Source organism: Chenopodium album, chromosome 25, assembly GCF_948465745.1.
Source record: "Chenopodium album chromosome 25, dcCheAlbu1.1, whole genome shotgun sequence".
Taxonomy (NCBI): Eukaryota; Viridiplantae; Streptophyta; class Magnoliopsida; order Caryophyllales; family Amaranthaceae; genus Chenopodium; species Chenopodium album.
The window spans coordinates 20,689,561-20,699,169 of NC_137858.1; positions in this window are offsets into that span (position 1 = coordinate 20,689,561).

Here is a 9,609-nt window from a genome sequence, read left to right on the forward strand (position 1 = left end):
ATCGTGCGCCCTAACATTGGGTGAACTAGGTCGTTGGACTAATCCTCCCTAAGTCTAACAAAATTTATAAACACTCAACAAACCTAAATACAAATATAGAGGTAAGTCAAGGGTCGAACCCAAAGGAACGGTAATGTCTAAGTGCTTTCAATTATGTGCCTAAGCTAGGTCGAAAACGAAGGATAAAGGGTGACACTAACAACTACTAAAATGAAGAAACCGAACAAATAAAGTGATAGGGATTAGGATTCACATATAATAGCAATGAACATAGAAAATTGGGATAGGAAGTTGACTAAGTCAAGCAATGCGAGGGAAGATCAATCATGCAACCAAAAGAGCATATCAAGCTATTCTCCTAGAGGTCTAACTAGCGTCAACTACGATAAACTCTATCTAGGATACATCACAAGACACCTCATTCCTGTAAATGCAAGCCACAAATCAATGGTCCGTATCAATGTGAACTTACAATGCAATTAAGTGCGAATAACTAGGGTGATCAACCCTAAATCAAACACACACATGTACATAATCGATTAACCAATTTAATCACATCATCAACTCCATCAATTTCACCCAATCTACATCAATCCATCACATCATATAAGCTTCACCCTATCCCTAGCCAAACAACTACTTTAACAACATCATCAAATCAATAAACAACTAAAGAAATCAAGAATCAACAATCTGAGAAGAACAATTATACTAATCAAAGATCAACCATCAAAATCCAATAAAAATCAAACAAACCAAACATGAATATCAAACAAAACAATAAATGAGATAGAGTTTAGAAATGCTCATTGATAATAGAGAAGATCTCCAATACAATTGTCACCATTGAATCTTCAATCTCTCAATCACCATTGAAATTCCTCGCTTTCTCTCTCTAAAATCTACTCCTAAAACTAACCCTAAAACTAGAGAGAAATGCTCTCAACTAAGCTAAGAATATGATCAAAATCTAATATGAAACTTGCTTCTCAACTTTGGGTTTACATAGATATATATAGAGGCGCGAAATCACCAAAAACCGAGCACAAAATACGCAAGGGGTGCGCCTGCGCCTCCCTATTGTGCGCCCGCACCTAGCTGGGTTCCTTCTAGATTCTCGCGGCTTCGTGCGTTCGCTAAGGTCGTATGACTTATGGATGATGATGAACACTAGGAGTGGCAGTAGCTAATGCTTTAGATTAGTGTACACCACTTCTTAATGGTTGCACGGCATGCGAACGCAAGAGCTAAGGCTTGGAATTTCCACTTCCTTGAATCTTGAGCTTTCCAAATGCCATGAGCTTGCTCCAAAAGCTTCCTCCACCTTAGTAGATCACCAATATTAAGACCCGAACCTCGTACAATACCTACAGCCATGGAAAATAGAGCAAATAAAGGAGAAAATGCTAGAAAACCAACAAATTACACAAAAGCTACAAAATAAGAGAGGAAAGGTAAAACTAAACAACAAATTAAAGCATAAAACTAAGCATTTATTAAGCAAGAAAGCTATGAAAAGAGGATGAAATCAACCTAAATGCTCATCAAATGGGTGCCATTTATGACACCCATCAAATGCCCCCAAGCTTATCTTTTGCTCGTCGTCGAGCAAAACATAACCAAGGGAGTGAAGATGACGAGCTTATTCAAACAAACTAGAGAAGAAACGAGATGACAATATACACTAACTCACTTTCGTAGGAATCACGGTCAATTTTAGCAACTAAAGACAAGCCATTTAAACCCCTAGATCGCCCTAGAGGACGAGTGATGCTCTCGTAAGGGTTTCATAAGAGTTTACCCCATAACTCTCATAATAATACAAACAAGGCAAAGCATGAAAAACAAGTCAAAAGGAAAGCAAAACAAATAAATGTTCATGAAAGGACTTTTGCAAATGTACAAGCACAAGTGAACGCAATTCTTTCTAAACAAGTAAGGGAGTGCATGTTCCAAGATACCCAAGGTTGATTGAAACATAAATATGCTAAGCATAGGAACTAGCTTTCACAATCCACTTTCATCCCAAACGATCTTACCACGTTCTTCCTAATAGTCTCATATCAACCTCTAGTGAGCATCCCAATGATTCCTCAAAGGAACCGGAAAAAGAGAATTTTTAGGCTACTCGACATCTTGACTATGCATCCCTTCTCCTTAAGCTAAAACTCACATTTCTCTCCCCCGATGAATGACTCAACCACTTAGGTCAAAAGGTCTTTCCCCAAGGTTGTAACGTAAGGACACAAGGTGAGGGTAGGCTAAAATTTAAAATTGGGTGGTTTTGCTAATAGTGAAGCAAAGATTGGCCAAATCTTAACACCAAAATCAAGTAATCACCAAACAAAAACAAACTAACACCACCAAACAAAAACAAACTAACACCCCCAAGCTTATTCAAAGCTATAAATCACAAACATATACATAAAAAGCGTGAGAACGCTTCCCCCCAAGCTTAAAAGGAGCATTGTCCTGAATGCTCAAAAAGGAAGAATACTCACATCAAAATATTTTTGCATTTTTTTTTCATTTTTCATTTTTTTTTCTTTTTATAGTGCTTTGTCCTCGCCTCTTTTAACTTTGGACGGCTTTTTCAACTTTGCACTTGCTTTGTCCTTGCCTTTTTTTTAAAATTTGGACGGCTTTTTCATTCATTCACTTGCCATTACTCACAAAATATACACAAAACACGATATTGCTTTCATTCTAAACCAATAACCAAACTTATATACGACAATCTCCAAAATATGACCATTTGCTTCACAAAAACCAAAAATGGAACAATAAGAAACAAAAGGCTCAAGAATCTAAAGATGTGGCTTGTAAAGAAGGGAAAAGGCTCAAATGGTTAGCAAGTAGGCAAATGTAAACCCAAAAAGGATAAAATTAAAGAAAACTATCCTAGAAAAGCAAAAATTACCACACCGAAAGTATGCCTTTGTCCTCCCTAAATGGTTTGGTCTCGGTCTTAATAAATATGAGTCAAGATTCTAGATTAGGTCCGCAATAGTCAAGGATCCATGCCGCTCATGCAAATATATGATGAAGGCTTGAAAAACAATGAACCTCACACGGATGTAGCAAAAACTCACTATTGGTGTCAAATCAACTATAGGAAGCAACTACCAAACATGCCACAAACAAGTAGAATCCGGCTTCATGTTCCCACTAGTTCTAACCAACTACCTTAGCATGCCTTATCCTAGAATCAACCAAGCATACTCTCAAACCATGCAGATCATTACCATTTAAGAAGAATAACATTCAATTATACAAGTCCAAATGTTATTATGTCCAAAGCAAGAACAAAACAAAACACATTGCAAATTTGCCTTGATAAAAACAAAAATCTTTTTAGAGTTTTCAAAATATAAGAAATATGGAAAAGCATATACAAAGGTGCATAGCATAAATGAATCAACATCCCACCAAACATGATAGAATACCCTCCCCCAAGCTTGAATGAGACAATACACTCAAACATAAATCATATAATCCATGGGAGGGAAAAACAAGGAGATCAATCCAACAAACCAACATATGTCGAACAAGTCATCATCAACTAGAGAAAGAGCAAGGAAGGATATTACCGGATATTAGGTTGGTGTAAATACCCGCAAATGACCCAAATAAACCTTTCAAAGCTAACAACCTCTAATATTGAATCTTGCCTTCCATATGGTAGCAATTGTGGTGCCAATCTTCTTTGATTCTTGATCCAAACCAATGCACCAAAGTATATCAAGTCATGTACCTAGCAAAAGGCACACAAAAATTTACATGAGAGAAAAATCTATTCTAAAAAGAAAAGAAAATGAAAGCAATAAAACACGGGTTACTTCCCGAGAAAGGCTTGCTTAAGGTCCAAGCTTGACCGCTCTAGTAAATAATTTTGTAAGGAACGCAAGAGCTTGTCAAATGCACTACTACACATTTCATATGAAAGAAAGTATGCACATGACAAAAATAAGGCATGCAACAAGCATAGTGCACACCTATGAGGAGAGAGATGCCAAGAGAAGGAAGAAGAATCAAAAGAAAACTCAACAAAATAAGAAGAAAAAGGAAAAGAAGAAGAAGAAAAAGAAGGCAAACTCTCCTCAAAATATTTTTGGGTGGCAACATCACCCTTTTCCTCAACTGGGGACAATTGAGCCACATACAAATCATCATAGACAAGAGGGTCCCCAATAGGCTCATTAACAAAGGAAGGGAGAAAAATAGGGCAATAGGGGATGTGGTCAAACTTTTGAGAGAAAGGGGTATGAGAATTAGGCAAAGGGGTAACTACTCCCTCATCACAAGGTCTCACATCGCCAATGAAGGCATGAAAATCAATCACAGAGTCCTCAAAAGAGGAACACTCATGATCACCATCTCCCTCAAACATCCAACATCCAATAGGAACCACATAATCTCCTCCACTACCTTCATGAACAACAACTCCCTCAACTTCCTTAAAGCCTAGAGTCTCAAAACCATGCATGAATGGATGCAAGTATAACTCAAAATCATCTCTCTCCCATGAAGCATCCTCAATGAACTTGCTTAAAAGGCTATGTCTATTCCTTATACACTCAATAAACACATTAGACATAACCTCAAACGAGTCCAAACACTCATGGATAGAAGAGTCACATTCATACATTTGAGACTCATCACAATCAACAAAGGAAGAGATGTCTAGACTTAAAATTTCATTAAAATCATAATCACTCTCGACTCTCTTTCCTTCACTCCTATGCTCATCAATAGGATCCTCACACACTCTTGGTTGCTCAAAATTACAATCATCACCCTCAACACACATATTGGATTTGAAATATTCCCACACAAGCGTCAAAGATGACAATTGGCTTTCTAGCTCTTCATTTCTACTTCTTCTCTCCTCAAGACGCTCCTCACTCTTTTTCATCATCTCTAATTGACTTCTCAAACAATTAAGAATCGACTCCTTTTTAGGCCCAAGATCGTCACTAAGCTCAACATGCCTAATTTGAGTTTCTAATGTAGCAATAAGAGATTCAAAAGGTGTAGGAGAAGAAGAAGAAGAAGAAGAAGAAGAAGTACAACCAACATTAGAAGAATCAACATTAAGATCACGAGCATATATATCACATTGGGGGGTGGGGGCACAATCAAACATGTGAGATTTGTCAACTTCAACATGCAATTCATTATCATGAACAAAAGAGGAAATAGAGTTGGAAGCATTTGTTCTAGGTTCAACTATGGGATCATGTGACACAACATGGGAAAGCATGCTAGCATTAGGAGAATTAACACATTGCACATCAAAAGTAGAAGCACGACGACCGCTATTATAGACATCCCTAGCAAACCAAGCGTAGAAATACCAAGCATCATCAATTGATAATGCTCTAAATCTACCGTTATGTATGCATTCAACTTCATCCCTTGTTCGTTCATTCAAACCTAAATAGCAAAACTCACAAGCCTCCAAAAGATTCCAACGATTGTATTTCACAAACCTTATAAGTCTATGGAAATAAGCATAAAAAGACTCACTGTCATATTGAGGAAAAGAAAAACGTGCCATTTTTACATAAAGAAAACAAAAATCAAATAAAATAATAGTATAAACAATGACCTAGACTCAAGCAATCAAAAACACTCAAACAAAGATACCGTTCCCCGGCAACGGCGCCATTTTGACGTTGGGTGAACAAGGTCGTTGGGCTAATCCTCCCTAAGTCAAACAAAATTTATAAACACTCAACAAACCTAAATACAAGTGTAGAGATAAGTCAAGGGTCGAACCCAAAGGAACGGTAATGTCTAAGTGCTTTCAATTATGTGCCTAAGCTAGGTCAAAAACGAAGGATAAAAGGCTAGAAAACCAACGAAATACACAAAAGCTACAAAATAAGAGAGGAAAGTTAAAACTAAGCAACAAATTAAAGCATTTATTAAGCAAGAAAACTATGAAAAGAGGATGAAATCAAATTAAATTCTCATCAAATGGGTGCCATTTATGACACCCATCACGCCCATTCGAAAACCTTAGCAAACGCACGAAGCCTCTAGATGATCGAAGAAACCTAGAAAGACGTGGGCACGAAACACGCTGGCGCGGGCGCGCCTCCTTGCCTGCGCGGCTGCCCCTCTCTAGGTAATGCCTTGCTCAGTTTTTGTTTGTTTTGTAAAAATGGCATGTCTCTCATTTCCTCAATATGATAATGAGCCTTTTGTGAATATTTCAATAGACTTGAGGGATTTCTTGACTATCATCGTTGTAATCTTTGGGAGGCTTGTTAGATTTGTTATTTTGGTTTGAATGAGCAAACTAGGGATATAGTTGAAGGAATGCATAATGGTAGATTTAGAGCATTTTCTATTGAAGATGCTTGGGAATTCTATGTTTGGTTTGCTTGGGAAGTCCATAATAGTGGTAATCGTGCTTCTTATTTTGATGTGCAATGTGTTAATTCTCCTAATGCTAGCATGATTTCCCATGATGTGTCAAATCAACCCATAGTTGAACCTAGAACAAATGCTTTCAATTCTATTTCCTCTTTTGTTCATGATAATGAGGTGCATGCTCGAGTTGACAAATCTCATATGTTTGATTGTGCCCCCATTCCCCAATGTGATGTATATGCTCATGATTCAATGATGATTCTTCCAATCTTGGTTGTACTTCTTCTTCTCTTGTTGAGCCTCAATCTTCTACGCCTTTTAAATATCTTATTGCTACTTTAGAAGCTCAAATTAGGCATATTGAGCTTAGTAATGATCTTAGGCCTAAAAAAGAGTCAATTCTCAATTCTATGAGAAGTGGAGGTGATGAAAAAGAGTGAGGAGCAACTTAAGGAGAGAAGAAGAAGAAGTGAAGAGCTAGAAAGCCAATTGTTATCTTTGATGCTTGTGTGTGAAAATTACAAATCCAATGTGTGTGTTGAGGACGATGATGGTGATTTTGAGCAACCAAGAGAGTGTGAGGATTCCTTTGATGAGTATATGAGTTATGGTGAAGGAGTTGAGGACAAAGAGAGAGTTGAATTTGAAAATCCTAACCCTTTTTCCCATCTTGATGAGCCTCAAGTGTATGTTTGTGACCCTTCAATCTATGAATACATAGACTCCTTTGAGGTAATGTCCCATTTGTTTTGTGAGAGTTATACGAATATTTATAAATTTTTGGGTGAGTTCATCGAGAAAGCTTTTTGGGATTTAGATGAGTTTACGATGACTCTACCTCCACTCATGCACGGTTTTGAGGACTTAGGTTTTGAGGTAGTTGAAGGAAAGGTTGTTTATTGTAATGGAGAGGATGAGGGTTATTTCCTTGGAGTTCTTAAGCTTAAGGAAGGTCTTTATTGTGAGAGTTCTTCAATTGAGAACTCTATGATTAATTTTCATGCCTTCATTGGTGATTTGAGACCTTGTGTTGAGGGAGTAGCTACCCCTTTGCCTATTTCTCATACCCCTTTTTCTCAAAGGTTTGACAACATCCCTTATTGCCCTATTTTTCTCCCTTCCTATCTCAAACAGCTTATTGGGGAGCCCTTTTCTATGGATGATTTTCATGTCCCTCATTCCATCATTGTTGAGGAAGAGGAGAAATATGCCAACCAAAAATATTTTGGTGAGGAGGATTTGCCTTTTTCTTTTTCTTTCCATTCTTTTATTCCCCCTTCTTCTTCTTCTTCTTATTTTCTTGTTTTTCCTTTTGATCCCTCTTTTTCTTTCTTTTGGCACCTCCCTTCTCACTTGCATGCAATGATCTTGTTGTACGTTCTCTATTTGTCTTGTGCCTACTTGTTATCATATGAAATGTGTAGTAGTGCATTTGATAAGCTCTTGCGTGCGTTGCAATATTATTTACAAGAGCGGTCACGCTTGGACCTTAAGAAAGCCTTTCTCGGGAAGTAACCCGTGTCTTAGATTAGATTTTCTTTTATTTTTAGAATAGATTTTCTCTCATGGAAATGTTTGTGTGCCATTTGCTAGGTACATGACTTGATATACTTTGGTGCTTTGATTTGGATTAAGAATCAAGGAAGGTTGACTCCTATTTTTTGCTAGCATATAGAAACAAGGTTCATTTCTTGGGAAATTAGCTTTAAAAGGTTTAATTGGGTCATTTGCGGGTATTTACACCCACCTCAAATCCGGTAATATCTTTCCTTACTCTTTCTCTAATGGTTGATGCCATGTTGGACATGTTTTGGTTGGTTGGATTGATCTCCTTGTTTTCCCCTCCCATGGATTATTTGATTTATGTTTGAGTGTATTGTCTCATTCAAGCTTGGGGGAGGTATTCTATCATGTTTGGTGGGATGTTGATTCATACATGCCACGCACCTTTGTATATGCTTTTCCATGTTCTTATATTTTGAAAAACTCCAAAAATATTTTTGTTTCTATTAAGGCAAGTTTGCAATGTGTTTTATTTTGTTCTTGCTTTGGACATAATAACATTTGGGCTTGTTTAATTGAATGCTATTCTTCTTAAATGGTAACGGTGTGCACGTTTTGAGAGTATGTTTGGTTGATTCTAGGATAAAGCATGCTAAGGTAGTTGGTTAGAACTAGTAGGACCATGAAACTGGATTCTACTTGTTTATGGCATGATTGGTAGTTGCTTCCTATAGTCGATTTGACACCAATAGTGAGATTTTGCTACATCCATGTAAGGTTCATTATTTTTCAAGCCATCAACATTTATTTGCATGAGAGGCATGAATCCTTGACTATTGCGGACCTAATCTAGAATCTTGACTTATGGTTCTCAAGACCGTGACCGAACCATCTAGGGAGGACAAAGGCATCTTTTCGGGGTGGTAATTTTTCTTTTTTTAGGATATTTTTCTTTATCTTTTGATTTTTGGGTTTACATTTGCCTACTTGCTAACCATTTGAGCCTTTAACCTTCTTTTCAAGCCACATCATTAGATCTTGAGCCTTTTGTTTCATTTTCGTTTCCATTCTTGGTTTTTGTGAAGCAATTGATCATTTTTGTTGGAGTTTGTCGTGGAAGAGTTTGGATATTTGGTTATCTTGAAGGAAAGTTTGTTTTGTGATTTTAATGTGAATAATGGAAAATGAATAAATGAAATGGTCGTCCAAAGTTAAAAAAAGGCAAGGACAAAACAAGTGCAAAATTGAAAAAGCCGTCCAAAGTTAAAAAAGGCGAGGACAAAGCACTATTAAAAAAAGAAAAAAAAAGTGAAAATGAAAAAATTCAAAAATATTTTGATGTGAGTGTCTTTCTCCCTTTTTGAACATTGAGGACAATGTTCCTTAGAAGCTGCCACTATTAGTGTTCATCATCATCATATCGTGCACCCACTCGAAGACCTTAGCGAACGCACGAAGCCGCGAGAAGATTGAAGAAACCTAGAAAGACGCGGCCACGCAACACGCGGGCACGGGCGCGCCACCAGCCATGCGCGGGCGCGCCTCCTTGCCCGCGCGGCCGCGCCTCTCTGGGTAATGCCTTGCTCGGTTTTCGTTCGCGCCTCCTATATATATCTTTGTAACCCGATTTCTGGCGCAAGAAGTTTAGAATAAGTTTCATCCATATTTTTAGCTTAGTTTAGAGTTTCTCTCTCTAGTTTTAGGGTTAGTTTAGAAGTAGTTTTA